At 37.1% G+C, this 15,781-nt stretch overlaps 1 long non-coding RNA gene across 1 annotated transcript in view; it reads right to left on the bottom strand.

Annotated features, from left to right (window-relative positions):
• Window positions 1-971: 971 nt before the first annotated feature.
• The window catches only part of LOC112621225, a 39,976-nt gene continuing 25,166 nt past the window's right edge, over window positions 972-15,781 (bottom strand). The window contains exon 2 of the long non-coding RNA XR_003118688.1: window positions 972-1,043. This is a non-coding gene — a long non-coding RNA (uncharacterized LOC112621225). The remainder of the gene's footprint in view (window positions 1,044-15,781) is intronic.

The raw sequence follows: 15,781 nt of genomic DNA, 5'->3' as shown, positions 1-15,781 counted from the left end.
TTCATCTCAATGAAAAAAATGCTATAATAGTGGAAATGTTCCTTAAGCTTGGAATTGGAGTTGTATTTTTACTACAAATGTCATATCCCATGTGTTGGTATACAATGCTGATACATTTATATTATAATTAAATGGATTGATTTAACATTACAGTTCATTATTGATAAAAACAGAAGGAAAAAGATTTTTAGAGATGCCTTTGCACATATGGTTCTCTCTGCTCAGTATGTTTTCCAAAGTTTGTTCATCCTGCAAGGCCCAACTTATTTGCCATTTTCTTATGAGAGTCTTCCTCATCACATAAAAATAAGTGTTTCCTTCTTTTTATGCTCTATTATAGCTCTTAACCTCTGCCTGGTTGGGTCTGTTCCCTCTGCTGAACTGAAGGTTTCTTGAGAACAGGATCATGCTCTCTTCCCCTTTGTATTTATCAATCATATAGAATATATACAGTCAATGCTGGTTATGTTAAAACTTACTGTATATAGAGCATTGAGCAATGTCCTTCTGATGACAGTCAGTGTTCTTGAAACAGTTAGATATAGTCAGTATAGATCAACCATTCATACATGAACTCACTTAAGGACAAAGGCAAAACACTTGTCCAATGCAAAATTAAAAGCAATATAATAAGCTGGTTATGACACAATTATCTGTAAAATAGTATGGGTGTGTATCAAATTATTTCTCAGGTAACAAAATGCCAAACAGAAAGAATTAATGTGTGCGCCAAATATTGAGCCTTAGATGTGGCTAGGTTTAAAGATCTGAGGATAAAAACATGCAAAACAAGACATTCTGGAGAGAGAGAAAAACGACAAAGGGAAGTGTGTCATGGGATCCTAGAAAAGAGATTCTTATTAGGGAAGTGGGCAAAGATAATCTGGGTCTTTAGAAAAAGATTAGAAACCTCTGAAGATGTGAATAATGACAAAACGTCTGTAATAGAGTTACAAATTTACTCACATCTCCACTCAGATTTGGAAAGAAAATGTTGTCTCTTCATTTCTCTGTACCAGTCAGATTGTCTCCATTACGTACACCTACAGGGTAGAGACAACAAAAAATGAAAAAATCTAAAATATAGTCCCATTGGAAAAACTAAATCCATTAGAGTATTAGTCCCTGGTAAAATGAGCAGTATCTTAGAGGCCCTCTTCTTCAGCCGTTATCTGTTTGTGCTGTGCAGCAGCACAAACCAGTGGTGCCCTGGTCTGCTGTATGGGCCAAGTGGCAGGGGAGCATCTGTGCAGTGTTCTGGCACCTGCTGAGAAAGTGTAAGCTGGGGGAACTCAGGGTGTGGACATTCTGGACTTGGTTAGGACACAGTTGTCTTCCTGTTGATTCAGCCCCTCCTTAAGCCTCACAACCATTTAGCTACACAGCCCCGAACCCTGACTTGAGAGTTCCCTAGACCAGCCTGACTCTCAATTTACTTCCACCTGTCTCCCTCAGGGCACACAGGCACTTGTGAGCCCGATCTCTGACACGCAGGAGGCAGATTACAGGAGGAAGCCACACTCAGGCCTTCTTTCAGTCTACTCTCCACCACCAAGTTGATCTGCTCTGTTGGGCCAGCCAAATATAAGAGTCTTTGGGGGCATCTCATTCCATGTCACACATCTTCTCCCATGAGGACTTCAGCCTGGAAAGAGGAGATCTAGACACAAGTGTCTCTCCGGCTTCCTCAATCTGCCATTCCCTTTCTCTTCCATTCAACTCTTGGGACCAACCGGACAAGATTTTCCTTCTTCCTTTTTGACTAGAACCTCTTTTCCACAAAACTCTATGATTAATCTTGCTAGGCCAGCTTCTAGAAGTTTTAAAGGGGAAAATAAGGGAATTTAGAAAATCCTCTCAGATATGTAGTTTTCACTGTCTGCGCACTGGCTTTGAGAATATCTTTCCTTCTCTGTGTTTTTGTTGAAATTCACCTAATTTCTACTAAATTCCCAAGTCTGACTATGGGAAAAAATATTCACAAAGAAACATAAAAAACATAAGCACATTACATTTCTCAAAATATTACGTCCATATAGTATACCTATCCCCCTAGAACTCTATTCTTTCTCTAACTGGAAAAATATATAGATTATCCTCCTGTGCTCTATGAAATTTTCCTTAAGAGAAAACTGAAGTTTGTTTGATTTCTGAACTTCTAATGCGCTTTCTTTTCATTAATTTTTCCATGTTTGTAGATTCTTTCTTGGTAATTAATGTTACAATCCTTAGTTTTCTAATGTTATAAAAATATGTTTACTTTTAATTATTAAGCAGTTCATAGTATTTTCTGGATCTTAAAAAGAAAAGCTAATTGGGTTTGTAAAAGTTTTGAATCAAATATACTAGCATTTAAATACCCTCTTTGAACTCCATTGTGTTATTTTATTTTCTTTATGACCAGTTCGGTTCACAATGCTGATTTTAATCCAAATATTTGCCTTCCAAGATGCTGGTTCTACCATTTACAATCCACACTGTACCTCTTTGTAGAACACTGCTCAGAATTATCTGCAAAGTGAAAGAGAATTTTATTTTCCTGATCTTGTTTGATTATATTTACCTATTGAATTTTTCATTGTGAAACAAGCCCTATGAACATTTACAGAATGCATGTTTCATTTTTTTTCGAAACTCTTTCTAGTAGAGTTGATTCTATACCAGTTGTTTTTAAACAATGGAAATATAAATATATTTTTGTCAAAAGGAAAAATTTGAGAGTGTATATGGATAGCTTATGAGAAGGTGGCTCAAAAATTCAATTATGTGATTTCATCAAATAAAAAAGTAGTTGGCACAGTTTTGACTCTAAGTACCAGTCATATCAGTGGGAAAGGATATTTAAGCTAGAAGTTATAGACATAAATCCATTTTAATTATTGTGCATTTTCCCTACTGTTCTATCAGATTACCATGTATAGCAACTCGCCATTCAGCAGTTACTCATTTCTAAGGTTGTAAATGTCGAGAAATACCAGACTATCACCCTGGACTCCATAGTGTTGATTGTTTTATGTGTGTGTATGTGGTTTCATACCCCAGTGAGTCATTCTGCCAAGAACCTTGAGAATATCGGTCTAGTCTAGACATTTCAATCTTAATGATTGATGCTCAGCTTTGGCATAAGATTATGCATCATTAGAAAGAGGATGTGGGTGTAAAATGGTTCTGTGCAAATACAAACATTATATACTTAAGCCCACAATATCTTGACTAGTCATTTCTTCTGCTAAACCTTTCCATTCCCACTATTTTTTTTAAATCATCACTTGTATCACCAACTGCTCATCAGTAAACCTCGTATCTCTAGAATAATCTCTGCTGTCCTATTTGTATTTCTAGCATACACTATGATGTCTGACTTAGTAGCTTCATAAAAATCTATTGAATTGGCCAAGTGTAATGGCTCACGCCTGTAATCCCAGCACCTTGGGAGGCTGAGGTGGGCAGATCACCTGAGGTCAGGAGTTTGAGAGCAAACTGGCCAACATGGTGAAACCCTATCTCTACTAAAAATAAAAAATTAGCCAGGCATGGTGGTGGGCTCCTGTAATCCCAGCTACTTGGGAGGCTGAGGCAGGAGAATCACTTGAACCCAGGAGATGGAGGTTGCAGTGAGCCGAGATCATGCCATTGCACTCCAGCCTGGATGACAGAATGAGACTCCGTCTCAAAAGAAGCCAAAAACCAAAACCAAAACAAAACAAAAATGTATTGAATGAATACTGACTTCAAGGGACTCAGGAGAAAGCCATCTTGTATGTACCTCTGATATTTTCATCCAACACTTCTTTTCCTCAATCTATTTCCTAGGTATTTCTACAGCTTCTAGGATTTTGTCACTGTTCCTCACAATGTTCTCCTATTTTGTCAACCAGTAGATATAATAGCTCTGAATGGTCATACATATGTTACTGTTATCAGGGTTTTTTGTTTTATAGGAAAATTGAAGAGAATTGGAGATTTTAAATTTGGGAGAGTGTCTTTGGGAATATCAGTCAATTGAGGATGAATAAATCCGCTAGTGATCATCATAGCAATTCCTATGAAAGTTTAAAAAACCGGATATCAGTTTCACCCCATGCTACTCTTTGGGGGCTCCGATCTTTAGAAGAGTTTGGACTCAACTTGGTAAACACATTTTGAACCCAGTACACCTCTCATGAAACATCTTGATGAGCATGATATAGAGGGCATACCTTGCCAAAGAGTAAAGATATATATTTTATCTTTAATGAGAAAAATGCTGATTTTTCATGGGATAAGAACAGGAAATCCTTTTAGAATCATCAAGGGCAGCATCAAAATGGGAAATATAGTATGGAAAGTTCGATTTTCCTAGGAAGAGGAGAGTAAAAATGCTCTGCCTTTTGAGATTTGGAAAGAAAAAAATGTCCACTGCTTTGTTTGAGCCAAAATCAAGGCTGTATGACAGCTGATATGTTCAGTTGTAATTATAAGCAATTCTATACTGGTTGGTATAATAGCTGCTGCTGCCATATTTGCCCTATTCCTTTTCCTGTAAATAGGAAAAGGAGAGTAAGAGTGTTCTTTGGGTTTGGGGATTTGGAAAGAAAAAATGCCCAATGCTTTGCTTGAGCCAAAATCAAGGCTGTAATACAACTGGTATATCCAGTTGTTAATTCATAAACAATTCTATATTGGTTGGTATAATATCTGCTTTATTTGCCCTATTCGTTTTCCTGGAAATAGAAGAACTTCCAGTTAAGTAACTAATTGGTGAATGCTCAGGGATCTCCAGGACCCCTCCTAGCACTACAGCTTGCTTTAGTCCTGTTTCATCTATACCCAGATTGTGTTAGCCCAGCTGGAACATTCTGAGTTTAGGCCTGCCAAACATGAGGTGGTAGAATCCCTTTCATAGCAAACCAGCACCCAAGATAACAAGCAGAGCTTCAGAGGACCCAGCCCCAGCCAGTCTGCCAATGTCCAAGATTGAGGTCAGCTTCATCCCTTACAACTCTAGTGCTCCACCAGAGGGATTTTACAGCCCCCCAGTTCCTCTGGCATAACTGTCATCATATTTTGAAACCATCTGCCTGCAGAAAACAGCAATCCATGCCCATAGAATTGGTCCACCACAGCCAAGTCCTCATAGCCTATGCTCTACACTTCATGCCTGTGAAACAACAAGGAGTATGAAGATCTTCAACCTAAACAGCTGAGGTGACTTTGGGGAACAGTCTACCATGCATAATGTTGGGAGAGGCCTGTATCCACCCAAGTCAAAGTATTACTGGTAACTTGGCCCACAACTTTCCAAGGCTAACCTTTATTCTCTTTGACAGGCAGGGCATTGAGATAGGAACAACCCAGTCTGGACTGAGACATCAAACATGCAAAAGCACCTGTGAACTGTGGAGAGTTAATATATATTACTTCTTCCTGAAGTGTACTTAGACAAAATACTGAAAAATAAATAATCATGCTCTCATTTGGAAGAAAATTCTTTGCTCTCTCTTTTTTTTTTTTTTTTTTTAATGTTGATCAACTTTCTTCGTGATCTCAATAATCTATCGCCTTTTTTGTCTAGCTTTTCACTATAACACCTATTTCTCACGGTTGTTGACCTCCCAAAGATGTTCATGACCTAATCCTAGGAACTTGTCACTACATGACTATATTATGTTACATAGCAAAAGGTTATTAAGGTTGCAAGTAGAATTAAAGTTGTTTATCATCTGACTTGAAAACAGGGAGATTATCTTGGATTATCTGCATGAGCCCAATCTTTAAAAGCAGAGAAACTTCCCTGACTTTCTGGCCAGAAAGAGACGTGACAACAGAAGAATGGCCAGAAAGATGCAACTTGAGAAGGATTCAACCCAACTGTTACGGGTTTTATGTTTGTGTCCCTTCAAAATTCATTTTGAAACTTGATCTTCATTGTGATGGTCTTAAGATGTACGGCCTTTGGGGAAGTGATTACAACACCAGGGCTCTGTCTCCAAGATAAATGGGATTAATGTCCTTATAAAAGAGGCTTCAGAGAGCTGCATAGTCCTTCAATCTCTTCTGTCATGTGAGAATACAGGAAGAAGGTGCTGTCTTGGAAGCAGAAGATGCAAGTCCTCACCAGATGCTAAATCTGCTGGCATCTTAATTTAGGACTTTCCAACCTCCAGAACTGTGAGAAAAAAAAATCAATTATTTATAATTTACAAAATACCCAGTATTTTGCTGTAGTAGCAACAATGGACTAGGATATGACTATTGCTGACTTTAATGATGGATGAAGGGGACCATGAACCAAAGAATGTGAGCAGCTTTAAAAGCTGGAAAAGGCAAGAAAATGCATCTTCCCCTGGAGCCTCCAAAAAGAAATGCAGCTCTGCTGACACTTTAATTTTAGCCCAGTGAAACTTGTGTTGGACTTCTAACCTATAGAATTATAAGATAATAAATATGTCTTGCTTAAGCCATTATATTTTTGGAATTTGATACTACGGCAATAGAAAACTAGTATACCAACTATCCCTGCCCCGACCCCACAAATACCAAACAAAATAAGTTTTTAATACTAATGACACTACTCTCTTAGGTCGCATTCTCTGAAGCAAAGAAAGATGAAAGCTGTCCCTCTGAATTATCTTTCATTTGGGAGACATTTGCTTTGTTGTTGGTCTCTGGTCACAATAGCCAAGATTCGGAAAAAGTCTAACTGAATAATGCTGTGGTGAAGGGGCTTGCAGATGTTTCTTGAAGATAGTGATTTTATTTCCCTTGGATATATACCCACAGTGGGATTGCTGGATTATACAGCAATTCTTTCCTAATTTTTTGAGGAACCTCCATACTGTTTCCCATAATGGCTATACCAATTTATATTCCTATTAACAGTATACCAGGGTTCACTTTTCCCATATCCTTATCAACACTTATCAGGGATGAGGTGATATCTCATTGTGGTTTTGATTTGCATTTGTATTCTATGATTTTCTTGACGATTAGTGATGTTGAGCACACTTGCATATATAGTATCTATTAGCCATTTGTATGTCTTCTTTGGAAAAAAAAAAGTCTGTTGAGGTCCTTTGCTCATTTTTATGTCTTTTTTGGTCCTTTGGCCATTTGTATGCCTTCTTTGGAAAAAATGTCTATTGAGGTCCTTTGCTCATTTTGGGTTATTTGGATTTTTGCTACTGAGTTGTATTAGTTGCCAATATATTTTGGATATTAACCCCTAATTGCATATATGGATAGCAAATATTTCCAATGATTCTGTTGGTTATCCTTTTATTTTGTTGATTGTTTACTTGTCTATGCAGAAACTTTTTATTTTGATGTAGTCCCAGTTGGTTATTTTTGCTTTTGTTGCCCGTGTTTTCGTTGTCAAATCCAAAAAAATAATTGCCAAGACCAATGTCAAGGAGCTGTTTCCTTCTACTTTCTTCTAGGAGTTTTATGGTTTTCAGTATTATATTTAAGTCTTTAGTCCATTTTGAGGTTATTTTTGTGTATGGTATAAGATAAGGGTCCAATTTTTCTTTTTGCATGTGGATATACAGTTTCCCTAACATTTATTGAAAATTAATTGACCATACATGCAAGGGTTTATTTCTGAGCTCACTATTCCATTCCATTGGTTTGTGTCTGTTTTTATGTCAGTATCATACTATTTTGGTTACTATAGGTTTGTCACGTAATTTGGAATCAGGAAATGTGATGCCTCCAACCTTCTGCTTCTTTCTCAAGATTGCTTTAGCTCCTCAGAGATATTTGTGGTTCCATGTGACTTTCAGAATTGTTTTTTTCTGTTTCTGTGAAAAATGCCATTGGGTTTTAATAGGGATTGTACTGGATCTGTAGATACCTTTGGGTAGTATGGACATTTTAACAATATTAATTCTTCCAACCCAGGAATGCAGAATATATTTCCATTTTGTGTCTTCTTTAATATCTGTCATCAATATTTTATAATTTTCAGCATACAGAACTTTCACATCCTAGGTTAAATATATTCCTAAGTATTTTATTTTTTGATGCTATTGTAAATGTTCTGTTATTTTCACATAGTTCATTGTTAGCATATAGAAATGCAACTAATTTTGTATGTTGATTTTGTATCCTGCAACTTTACTGAATTAGTTTATTAGTTTTAAATTTGGGGGGTGGAGTCTTAAAGGTTTTCTCTATGTAAGGTCATGTAATTTTCAAACAGAGATAATTCTGATTTTTCATTTTCTCTTTGAATATCTTTTATTTGTTTTTCTTGCTGGATTGCTCTAGTAGGACTTCCAGTACTATACTGAACAGAAAGTAGTGAGAGTAGGCACCCTTGTCTCAGGTTCCTGATTTTAGGAGAAATGCTGTCAGCGTTTTACCATTAAGTATGATGTTAGCTGTGGACTTGTCATGTATGGCCTTGTTATATTCCTTTTATACCTAATTTGTTGAGTGTTTTTACCATGAAAAAATGTTGAATTCTATACAATGCTTTTTTTGCATCTATAAATGTAATTATATTATTTTTATCCTTCAGTTTGTTAATGTGGTGTGCTACACTTATTAATCTGCATATATTGAACCATCCTTGCATCCCAGGGGTAAATTCCACTGGTCATGCTGTATGATCCTTTCAGTGTACTGTTAAATTCAGTTCACTAGTATTTTTCTAAGGATTTGTGCTTCAAAGTTCATAAAGAATATTGAACCAATAATTTCTGATAGTGTCCTTGTCTGGTCGTGTTATTAGGGTAAGGCTGGCATCATAAAATGAGTTTGAAAGTGTTTATTCATCTGCAATTTTTTGTAATAGTTTCAGAAGACTTGGTATTAATTCTTTTTTAAATATTTGGTAGATATAACAAACTTGCACATGTACTGCCTGAATCTAATACAGAAGTTGAAATTATTTTTTTAAAATTTTTTTCTTAGATGTTTGGTAGAATTCTACAGTGAAACCATCTGTTCCTAGACTTTCTTTTTTGGGTCATATTGCTTACTTATTCAGTGTCCTTACTTGTTATTGGTATGATCAGATTTTCTATTTTGTCATGATTCAATCTTCATAGGTAGTACATTTCTAAATATTTATCCACTGCTTCTAGGTAATCCAATTTGTTGACATAATTGTTCATAGTAGTCACTTATGATCCCTCGTATTTCTGTGGTATCAGTTGTCTGTCTCCTTTTTCATTTTTTATTTTCTTTTATTTCTTTTATTCTTTTCTCTTTTTTAATTCATCTAAAGGTTTTGGAATTTTTTATTTTCAAAAAACCAACTGTTTTGTTGATCTTTCTATTGTTTTTCTAGTCTCTATTTCATTTACTTCTGCTCTGATCTTCATTATATCCTTCCTTCAGTTAACTTTAGGTTTAGTTTGTTCTTCTTTTTGTAGTTCCATGGGTGTAAAATTAGAATATTTGAGGTATTTATTTGTCTTCATGTAGGTATTTATTGCTACAAATATCATCTTAAAAATGCTTTCGATGCATACTATAGCTTTGGTATGTTGTATTTCCATTTTCATTCATTCGGAAATTTTTAAATATTTTCCCTTTTGATCTTCTTTGACCAATTGATTGTTTGGTAGTTTGTTGTTTAAATTCCACATAATTGTACATTTTCCAGTTTTTCTCCTATTATTGATTTCTACTTTCAAACCACTGCAGTCAGAAAAGATACTTGATGTAATTCAATTTTCACAAATTTGTTAAGACTTGTTTTGTAGCCTAACGTATGATTTATCCTGGAGAATGTTCTGTGGGCACTTGAGAAGAATGTGTGTTTGCTACTGTTAGATAGAATGTTCTGTTTATGTCTATTAGGTCCATTTTGTCTAAAGTATAGTTCAAAACCCAATGTTTCCTTATTGATTTTCTATCTAGATGATGTGTCCATTGTTGAAAATGAGGTACTGAAGGCCTCTACTATTATTGTGTTGCTGTTTATTTCTCCCTTCAGATCTGCTAATATACATGATATGGTTTGGCTATGTCCCCACCCAAATCTCATCTTGAATTCCCATGTATTGTGGGATGGACCTGGTGGGAGGTAATTGAATCATGGGGGCAATTCTTTCCTGGGCTGTACTTGTGATAGTGAGTAAGTCTCACAAGATCTGATGGTTTTATAAAGAGGAGTTGCCTTGTACAAGCTCTCTGTCTTTGCCTGCTGCCATCCATATAAGTCATGACTTGCTCCTCCTTGCCTTCTGCCATGATTGTGAGGCCTCTCCAGCCACATGGAACTGTAAGTCAATTAAACCTCTTTATTTTGTAAATTGCCCAGTCTCAGGTATGTCTTTATCAGAAGCATGAGAACAAATACAATGTGCTTTATATATTTAGATGCTCCAATGTTAGATGCACATATATTTACAATTGTTATATTCTCTTAAAGAATTGACTTCTTTATCATTACATAAAGATACTCATTGTCTCTTGTAACAGTTTTTTACTTAAATTCTATTTTGCCTGAATAAATATAGCTTCCCTCTTCTCCTTTGGTTTCCATTTGCAAGGAATCTTTTTCCATCTCTTCGCTTTCAGCCTATAGGTGTCTTTAAAGGTGAGGTAAGTCTCCTTAATCAGTATATAAATGGGTCTTATTTGTTAAAATTCATTAGACCACTCTTTTGTTGATTAACTTAATCTATTTATATTTAAAGTAATTTTTGATAGGTAAGAACTATTTAAATCTATTGGCATTTTGTTGTTTTTGGAATGTTTTGCAGATTTTGTCCTATTCCTCTTCTCTGTGTTCCTTTGTGATTTTATAATGTTGTATAGTGGTATGCTTTGATTCTTTTTTCTTTATCCTTTGTGTATCTACCATAGATATTTTTCTTTGTGATTATCATGAGACTTATATAACACTTTTTATAGTAGCACCAGTTTATTGTAAGCTGATAATAACTTTGATTGCACGAAACAACCCTACCCTTTAGTCCCCACCCTACCACATTTTATGTTTTTTGATGTCACAGTTTACATCTTTTTATATTGTGTATCCATTAACAAATTATTGTGTCATTATTACTTTGAATGCTTTTGCCTTTTAATCTTTATACTTTAAAGTGATTTACTCACCATCTTTACAGTATAAGAACATTCTGAATGTGACTATGTATGTATCTTTGCCAGTAATTTTTATGCTTTCATATGATTTCATGTTATCATAATTAGCAGCATTTTATTTCAGTGTGAAGAACTCCCTGTAGATTTTTTTGTAAGGCAGTTCTAATGGTGATAAACTCCCTCACTTTTGTTTGTCTGGGAGAGTCTTTATCCTTCATTCATTTCCATAGGACAGCTTTGCTGGATAAAGTATTCTAGGTTGGCAAGGTTTGCTTTTGTTTTTGTTTCTGTTTCCTTTTAGCACTTTGAATATATTATCCCACACTCTTATGGCCTGCTAGGTTTCTGCTGAGAAATATGCTGACACCATTAGATTCCTTTGTATGTCACAAGGTTGTTTTTCTCTTTCTGCTTTCAAAATTCTCTTTTATTTTTCACAGATTATGTGTCATTGAAGACCTCTTTGGTTTGAAACTGCTTATAAACTTTTGAGCTTTATATTCCTGGATATCTATATTTCTTACCAAATATGGGATATTTTGAGCCATTATTTCTTTAAAGAAAGTTTCTGCCCCTTTCTCATTTTCTCTTCTCCTTCTGCTATTCTCATAATGTGTGTATCATACCACTTGCTGGTGTCCTACAAATCCCTGAGGCTTTCTTCACATTTTACTTTTTATTCCTTCAATTGGATAATTTCAAATGACTGTCTTCGAGTTCGCAGATTCTGTCCTCTGCTTGATCAAGTTTGCTATTGACACTTTCTATTGCATTTTTCATTTCATTCATTGTATTCTTCAGTTCCAGAATTTCTGTTTGGTTCTTCTTCATGATTTCTATGTCTTTATTGACCTTTTAGTTTTGTTCATGTATTGTTTTTCTGATTTGTTCAGTTTTCTATCTGTTCTCTTGTAGCCCACCAAATTTTCTTAAAATAATTATTTTGAATTATTTGGTAACTCATAGACATCCATTTCTTTGGGATCAGTTATTAGAAAATTATTGTATACCTTTGTTGATGTCATGTTTCCTTGTTTTTTTCATGTTTCTTGTTCCTTGCATTGATGTCTGCTCATTTGATGGAGCAGTCACCTCTTCTAGACTTTACAGACTGGTTTTGGTGAAAAACACCTTCACATGGAGGTGGGTGCAAGAATGCCATGTAGGTGGGGTGTGACAATTCCAGGTTTGCTGAAGGCACAGTATCTGTGCGGGTCTGTCAGCTGCAGTGAGCATCAGCAAAGGTTGCAGTGGTCCTCAACAGCCAAAGTTCTGGGTGTCTGCAGTGGTGGCAAGGACTGTTGGGATCCTTGATGATAAAGGATGTTGGGGTCCACTTGATCTCTTTTTCTCCCCCAGATAAAGTTGTGGCCAAGGGGATCACTCTGGGTGCCAAGGGTGGCTCATGGACGCTCATGGGGCAGTGGTATCAGTATCTGATGCATGGTCGCTATGGAGTGTCACAGAGTTGGGGTCTAGAATGTAGGCATGCATGTAGGAACTGCAGCTCCAGAGTCTGTGATAGTTGGTGGCATGGGTTTCCAGGGCCCCTGCAGCAGCACTGGTAATACTGTGTGAGGCTTGGGTGTTTATGGAGCAGCTAGGGAGCTAGGGTCAAGAAAACAGGCATTTGCAGAACTACAGCAGCTCTAGAGTTCAGAATGTGGATGCTCCTGCTGTGGCAGTGACTTGCTGTCCTTGGCACATGTGCTCATAACGCTGCCACAGAGCTGGGGTCCAGAGAGTTGGCATGCACAGAGCAACCACAGCTCAAGGGTCTTGGGTACAAATAAGCCTAATATGGCAGTAGCTCTGGTGTCCCTAGGAATAGGTGCTCAGTGTGGCCATGGAGCTGGGATCTGGAGCATCCCAGCTCCATGGATCCTTGTCTGGATCCAGTCTGGATATGCAAGCAGACTGCAGACTGTTGTTTCAAGGTATGGAACAATATACCTATGCACATACCTGCTCTAGCAGTGGCTGTCGTGTCTATGATGCAGGAACTCAGAGAGAAGCCATGGAGCCAGGGTATAGAGCAACAGTAGCTCTAAGGTCTGGAGTGCCAGCTGGCCCACAGCAGCAGTGGCTTTGGTGTGTGAAAATGTACATGTGTGATACAGCCATAGAGTTAGGTTCTGTAATGAGGGTATGCACACAATGGCCACAGCTCTAGGGTTCAGGGTATGCATGGGGTTGGTAGGGCAGTGATAGCCTCAATCCTAGAGTAGCAGAAGAGTGGCTCCTTCTTGGCTAGAGGATTGGGGAAGCAGCTTCCTCTCCTGGGAGGTGCACAGTGTGAATGGTTATTGGTTACCTTAGTGGCAAAAGCTAAGGCATCCTCTGTGGAGCAGGCCACTGTGATCCACATAGATAAACACTAAGGGAACCTCCATTGCCAAAGCTATGGGGAATCCATGGCTGTGGCAGGGGCTACTGAGGTCTTTAATGGCAAAAGCTTCTAGGTCCTCTGAAGAGCAGGCCACTGTGGACTGCAGTGGCACCTGATGCATGGCTGGCATTGGTAGTCCCTGCTTTTCTTTGTTACTAGCCATCTTCAGATGTCTCAGGTATACTGCTCTCTCCAGCAATCCTTTCTGTGCTATTATTATCTGTTTTTTACTTCACTATGTTCCTGCAGGTTTTTATTTGTACTATTAAGCCCTTCTAGGGCTATTTTCATTTGTGAATAGCTGTCTGTTGTTTCTGTGGGGGAACAAAAGCTAGTATCTCCTACTCCACCATCTTCCTGATAGCACTCTTATTACTTCTGTTTTGAAGGATGCAGCAAACTATGATGAGACAGAAATTAAAGAAATCAAACTAACAGACTGATTTCATATCCTGACCTGGTACAGAGAGAGCTTAAAAATATTGTCAGAAAGAAAAATCAGGAATGTGGTATTACTAAAGCTTGCTGAACAAGTTAATTACTTGGAATTGCCAAGTAGATTTATAACCAGAAATGATTTTTTTGAAAGATTAAATATTTTCTTTACAGACTGAGAAGTAGACACTATGACATGTGGCCTGAATCTAGACCTCATAACAATCCAATAAATCCAAAACTGGGTTAAAGAAACCACATCTAACATTATCCCTTTCCTTTCCAAGCCTTCTGCCTCTGTGCTGCTCATGCTTGTCACCCTCTTAGATCAGACAGTAAGAGCTATACCCTGGCTCCCAGTCTCTTACTCTTCTCACCAGCCCATCTCTAGCCATCAATACTCTTTTCAGAAAACACAAATGTGATCTGATCTTTCCCCTGCTCAACATCCTTCAATTATCAACTGGCCCATAAATAATAGCATGTAAACTCTTGTGGTTGGGATTCTCTAGTGTGTGGTTCCTACTTTGCTTTCCAGCCTTACCTCCTGTTTACAATGTGCCCCCCACTGCCACTAACAACTTCACCTCCAATATACTCTAACTGCAAGTGTCTAAACATTTCTTGCATCCTGCTGCCTCCATACAAAATAGAACAAACGTGATATTTTTAATGGGAAATTCGGGGTTTAGTCCATCATTCACCAACTTTGACTTGGTACAAGTCACTTTCCCTCTCTCTTCCTTGATTTCATCATCTATAAATAGGAAACTAGGAAGCATATATACTTTACAGAGCAACAGTCAAGGTCAAAGGAGAATGATGGTGAAAGCACATTTTAAGTTGTAAATTAGCTTCTGGATGATAGTTATTATAAATATGGCCATTCCCCTTCCCAGTTAGATACTTAGCTCCTGTAGGTAAATGCCTTGTCTTCATTTTGATATCTCAAATCTCACAATAATATCCCCTCAAAAAATGTGTGCTGAATAGAATGAAAACATTCTGTATTTTAGGTCCTAACAATTACAACATGCATCATTAAAGGTTTACACGACACAGGGCTATGGAGGACAGAATTCTCACACCCTCACAAATGAATTTTAAAGAAGCCTACAGATGAAAGAATCCATCTCAATAATATGCATTCTGTTTTCAAAAAGTAATTAGGTCAAAGGAATTAGCACTATTATGATAGGTCTTATTATTACTACTTTTCTTATGCTATTTCTAATAATAATACTATTTACAAGGATCCTGGGAGCTACATAATAGGTAAAGTATAGAAAAAGTCAATGACTATTTTGTAGAAATTTTCACACCTTTAGCATTCATAAGATCCATGAAGTATTAGCATTCATAATTCATAAGATCCATGAAAAAGTTTTCAAGATGCATTAGTTTTAAACTAAAGGGTAAAAAAATGAAGGAAAATGGAGAGAAAAAAGAAGATAAAAAGAAGAAAGAAGTTGCCTTTGTTCATTCTTAATTGTATAATTGCATTTTATATTATAGTTACCCTTTCTTTCTTTACAGGTAGTAGCATCTGAGAAGGAAAGAATCAGAGAACACAGATTTTGAAAGCTAAAAGTTTCCTTATGGGTTATCAATTCTGCTGTAGTTTGGATATGGTTTGTTTGTCTCCCCAAAATCTCTTGTTGAAATTTGATCTCCAGTGTGGTGGTGTTGGGAGGTGGGGCCTGGTAGGAGGTGTTTGGGTCATGAATAGATCAATGCCGTCCCTCAGGGGTGAATAAATTCTCACTTTCTTAGTTCTTAGAGAGTTCTTAGTTCTTAGTTCTCACGTCTTAGTTCTTGGAGAGTTGCTTGTTCAAAAGAGCATGGTACCTCCCTTCTTCTCTTGTTTCCTCTCTCACCATGTGATTTCTTGCGCTCAGAATCCCCTTCACCTTC

This window comes from Theropithecus gelada, chromosome 3 (genome assembly GCF_003255815.1).
Source record: "Theropithecus gelada isolate Dixy chromosome 3, Tgel_1.0, whole genome shotgun sequence".
Lineage (NCBI taxonomy): Eukaryota > Metazoa > Chordata > Mammalia > Primates > Cercopithecidae > Theropithecus > Theropithecus gelada.
This window is presented reverse-complemented; position numbering and strand designations above follow the sequence as displayed.